The sequence below is a fragment of the Sinocyclocheilus rhinocerous genome, unplaced genomic scaffold (assembly GCF_001515625.1).
Source record: "Sinocyclocheilus rhinocerous isolate Xijiao unplaced genomic scaffold, SAMN03320098_v1.1 scaffold946, whole genome shotgun sequence".
NCBI classification, from domain to species: Eukaryota; Metazoa; Chordata; class Actinopteri; order Cypriniformes; family Cyprinidae; genus Sinocyclocheilus; species Sinocyclocheilus rhinocerous.
The window spans coordinates 538,591-544,602 of NW_015633151.1; positions in this window are offsets into that span (position 1 = coordinate 538,591).

Here is a 6,012-nt window from a genome sequence, read left to right on the forward strand (position 1 = left end):
TAATGACACACGACTCACCTGTAAGTAACTTTACGCGTTAAGCGCGTTTCTCTTGTCAGATGACTAGCACGCATTATATGGCAGTTGTTATTTTGCATACAGTTTGAATTTTACTATCATAGCAAGGCTGCCCTGCCAGTTTAATTCGCGTTATGATGTTGTACTTCCTTTGACAAGCGCTCTTCTCTACCTCTCTCTCTCTCCAGCAATAAAATACCAATTTACTATGTTAATACAATACAATAAAGCGCAATAAAATAAAAACCTACCCTGTCTGCAGCAGAATGAAAGTGAGTGCGGATCGGCCCGTCGTGTCAGCAGGGAGTGGTGGCTTCACGTGGGTCTGTTGTGCATTCCTCTGCTCGCCGTGTATCTGCATATCCCTCCGCCACAGCTCTCACCTGCGCTCAACACCTGGCACTCTTCCGGTCACTTCTTCACATTCAGAGGCAATAACATCTTCTATAAAGGTATCACAAAAGCGTTGTTTACAAATTGACTATCTTTCTCATTTCCATCCCGTATATATATACACCACAAAACCCGTCATAAGGATCAATTTTCTTTTTAAATTTCTGAATAAATAAGTTTTCCATTGATGTATGGTTTGTTAGGATAGGATAATATTTGGTCGAGATACAACTATTGGAAAATCTGGAATCTGAGGGTGGAAAAAAATCTAAATATTGAGAAAATCGCCTTTAAAGTTGACCAAATTAAGTTTTTAGCAATGCACATTACTAATCAAAAATTACGTTTTGATATATTTACGGTAGGAAATTTACAAAATATCTTCATGAAACATGATCTTTACTTAATATCCTAATGAGTTTTGCCATAAAAGAAAAATCAATAATTTGAACCATACAATGTATTGTTGGCTTTCGCTACAAATATACCGTGCTACTTATGACTGGTTTTGTGGTCCAGGGTCACATATGTTAATGACATTAATTAGGAGTCGTTTACAAGGCAGAGAGATTTGATCATTCGTGATTCATAGATAGATTTTACATCTGAAAGAGAGGCGTACGTGCGTTTTCTGTGCGTATGTTCATTCTATGAATCACACGTATGCATATTTGAGAGATGATCGTAAGATCAAATTTAGGATGGTTTCTGCACAACATATTATAAACGAGACCCCATATTCCGTGTTAAGTCAATGAATTTGTAAAAAAATTTTAATGGGTTTTTGGTTAAATGCCTACAATAAGTTCTAAGGGTAACACAAGCTAAAGATATTTTCACGTTTTATTCCTTGACATAAAATTACATCAGAGGTTGTTATGGACATTAATAGTCATCACACCGAACAGGAAAACATCTACTCACTAGTCTGCTTTTACAGCCTCATTTTGTTGCCTTATGTCCTGCAATAATCCAAAAGCCAGTGGAAAAATCCTACTGACTCTTTGTCGAGGCAAACAGGGAAATGCTAACTTCCAGGGTGTGGCCTAAAAAAATGTCATCTCTGCACTCTATAGCATTTATTGCCCTTGTCAGTAAAATGTAGCTAGTTGATTCTATATTAGACTTCAATTTTTATATTGATGAACACTCATTTAAGATTTAAGAGTTCTTGTGATTTGGCCCTTTGTTCCTGGCTATTATCCATCCATTTATTTCTAGTTTATATGTGTTTGTGTATGTTGTTCATTCCCTGCCATTCTATTGCACCTTGCATGTTTGCCATTCCTTCCGTAGGTCAGGGATTTTCACTGGGGCCTCGGGTGACAGCTGGGTCCTCTCTGTTTCCTGCCTGTGAGGCCCCCTGTCCTCCGTCCTACACCGGCACCCGAAACGTGACACCACTAAACCTGCATTGGTATAATCCACCATCATACTTACAATATGGCAGCTGTCTTTTTTCCTATTTAATTTAATCACAGTCTATAGAGCTGTTTCCAAAATTGCCCCCATACACTATTTCTTTGCTCATTCATTCCACAAGTCCACAGAATGAGTGAAAGAAGCGAGCACATTTTGACACTGAGTGTGCTGGAAGTGCTTAAGACGTCATCTTTTTGTGAGAATTAATTTGGCGCGACCCTCATAGTATTCTTTTGCAGCTAGCTGTTGAGTGTACATCTGTTGTACACCTGTTGTTGAGGTGCATTATGGGATTGAATGAGTGCACTCGATAAAGTCCACTAAAGTTTTCCACACCACTACAAATAGTGTTGGGTAGATTACTTGTAAATTGTAGTCTGTTACTGATTACAAATTACATACATTTTGTAGTGTAGTCTGTTAGATTACACATTTTATGTAATCTATATAATCAGTCAAGGTAATTAATCTGATTATGAGCATTTTAAAATGTCATATAATCTAATTACAAGTACTTTATTTTTGGAATCTGATTACATAATCTAGATTACATTTAATCAGTTTCTACCCTGAAAATAGTGCACTATATAGGTAGCGATTTAGGACACAGTTTAGGATTTCACCAGCAGACATTTCAAACTCCAGACTATAAGATTATCAGAAAGTTTCCACCTAGACCCAATGGAAAGTCCTGGGCAGCTTTAGCTAAATAAGACCCCATTTGAGCCCCTGCAAATGCAACAGGGGTCTTAACTCACACCCAGTTCCATGCGACCCCCTCTTCAATGTCTCATACTGGCACATTCCCAACAAAGTTCAAAATCAGATTGTGTTATGCAATGCATATATAAGATATTGCCTAGCTCATCTGCAGGCAAATTACCATAATGTGATTAGTGGGTAAAGATATGGCTGTGTAATATGGTTACTGAACGGCAACCATCTTCAAAAATCAGTGCACCCAACTCAGGGTTCCTTCCAACCTTTACAAACACACACACACACACACACACACACAATAAAAAAAAATGCCAGTCTAAAGCCATTGCACAAGACTTTTCAGGCTCTATGGTCCATTCTTCCATCAGCACAAAGTGTTTCTTTCCTGGAAAGCTGTCGACAGCATCCCTTTTATCTTTCTCTGTCACCTTCCGTCTCCTCCGTGATCAATACACTGTCAATCACTGTCAGGCCTCACGCCCACTTATACAGTCTCTGAGCAGCAGAGCTGGAGACTCAGCACAGAAATGCTGATGTAACTGCGGCTGGCTGTGATCTAGCACAGAGCTTAGTCAGCTACAACACCTTGATGAGCTAGAAAAACTCATCAAATATACAGCAATGAGAGCAGTACGGCGTTCTCTGAAGGCTTGCCAACACAAAAATGTTAGTGATGCCAACCCTGATATCACATGAACCATAAATAACTTTTAAAAAGTGTAAGGATCACTTCAGTCAACATAAAGGAACATTCCAAATCCACCGCTGTTGAACAGAAAATCCAGTCTAACAGTACTTTTCACTTTTTGAATCGCTCTGTGGTCTGTGTTTGTGCATGGTGATGGGCTTTAAAGTGACCTTTTCTGTCTTCATGAGTGAACCAATTGCCTTCATTTGGAACTATTTTTCTGGCAGAGCAAAATTAGACAAAAAATGTAAAGAATCAAATACATTACACAACATTTGCCCAGATGTTTGACCTGAATGAGTCAACGCTGCCAAAAGTCAGAGACGATCTGCAGTTTTTTAGCTTCACACTATGATTCCATTCAGTCTGAGGATATCAAATAAATTTTATATTTTGAGCCAATTTTAGAACACATATTGTTTTCATTTGTCATATGTCTTCTAGCAACAATGCACATTTCTGCATGGGCTTGTATTGTTTGGAACATCTGGTAGTGTGTGATCTTCAGTCATTTCGTGTATGATGCCAGTTTTCTCTGTAACCATTTACAAAGTCAACAAATGAATTATACCGACTAACTCAACATTAAGTTTTCATTCATTGAGCTGTTGTACAAAACCAAAACTACATTTGTTCTGTTGGTGTATTATCCTTAATGCCTTTAAAGCTGGTATACACTACACAACTTTTCAAATCTGAAAATACTTTATAACACTAGCCATCATACATTTGTCATACATCTCATAGCAACAAGGTGCATATTTCTGCATGAGTTTTTTGTGGTCAAAATTACAACTTGAGCCCATCATACAATCATTTTATGCTAAATCTGTCACCTCTGACTGCTCAAAATCTACAGATTGGCTCTGACTTTGGGCAACTAGCACTGACAATATTGTGTAATCTATTACAATATTTTGATGAAAGAATATGAAGACAAAATCCTCACAAAATTCATGTTTAGAAGAAAATGAATGGGTCCAATATAAACAACAGTGATACTGTAAAAGTTAGCTTTTCAAGCTTTATTTTAGCATCATTACAGGACAGTATCAAACAAGTTTTAATACTGAGAACAGCTTTTAAATTACACTAGGACAAAACAATCAGTCTCTTTTGTATTTGTTTGTTGTGCAACATTTGATGTTAACATCTTTCCTCAATTTGTACAAATCTGAGGATAACAGTCAGTTACAAGCTTAATGCACTTTAACTCCAAAAATGCCTGCCTGTCATAAGCCATCAATGTATGTAGCAATTTTGCTCTTTTGAACAAGAGTATACAATATAAACATGCAGTTTCACCAGAATAATAAATTCAAGACACTTATTTCGATAATATATCCATAATATTTTACATGAAATCTACTGGTAAGTCAGGAATATCACCCCAGAAATGTAAGCAGAGTTTTCTGTAGCAAATGCATCATATAGCTTATGGAAAACTGGCTTGATCAAAAAACTCAAAGATACTTAAGCAAGATTTCACTGAATTTAACAGTAAGTAAGTGCTGTATGCTACACCTCAGGTCCTGTAATCACAAAGGCTAAAGCACATCGTATATGCTGAGGTATATTGGCATATTATATACTGAACTTTGGCATAAATCAGTTTAAAGCCTTTGGGACGACAAAAACAGTCAAGCCATAATCCAACAGTCTTTAGCCTGAATAGCAGCAAAATGCTACCCCTGCAATAGCAGACAGTACAAAATGTTTAATAACAACTGAATGGTTTTTCCAACACAACCTCACGGCAATTCCGAACTAGTTTGCCAAATTGATGGCTATATTGAATACATCTGTAATCTGCTTACACCCCACTCACTGATGGTTAGGTTTAGGGACAGAGCTTCACATTGTTTGAATTCAAACAAATCGCCACCTTGTAAAATAGTTAGGTTTCCTTGTGAGATTGGTTGGTTTTTCCTCCCTATTTTAAGATCTTCAGACCCATAACCCAATAAATAAGCAGTGTTTGCTTTACTTAAAGATCTTTAAGCACAAAACAACAGAGTGGAACTAAGCTAAACTGTGGAATATGTGCACCCTACTCCACACATGGAGGTGGATGGGTTATGGATATCTTTAAGTGGTTTCCTGAGATATGATGGAAATGTTAACTAAGTGTGACCCCATAAAACATACCGAGAACCTGGAAAGCAGGGCCTTCTAATCTTAAACATCCTAAATATTGTCAGTCAGTAGTATTATTGTGGTTAGTGTTTAAGTGCATTTATGCAGCCTGTTTTACATTAAATAGTCTGTGAAAACACACCTTTTATCCCCAGGGTCCAAAAATAACACCTGCCATGCACCAAACTGAAGTAAAATGTGAATTTGGTTCTTAAGTAAATGGGTTTACTGGCCATTTGGGTCACTGCAACAATGCAATATGCAAGAAACCACTAAAATTAGTGTATAAATGGTTTATGAGAGGTAGCGTTTCATATAAGGGTAAGTAAAATGGTTGTAAATGTGACAAAAATGTACCTTATTTCAAAAATTCAAAGTCTAGTTGATATGCTTCCATGTGTGATTTGAACGCGACAACAAACTGCACAAACCGTGACGTCAAATTTGCAAAGAAATGAAAAAAGCATCATTATAGGGTGAATTCCAATCAGAATATACGTTCCCATTCCAATCACAACTTTGCCATCTTTTTTTTTTGGGGAGATGTTACTGAGGTTACTGAGTTCATTGAGCTGTGAATCATTTTTTGGTTATGTTTGATTAGTATCAAAAAATATTGAAGATATTGAAGATAC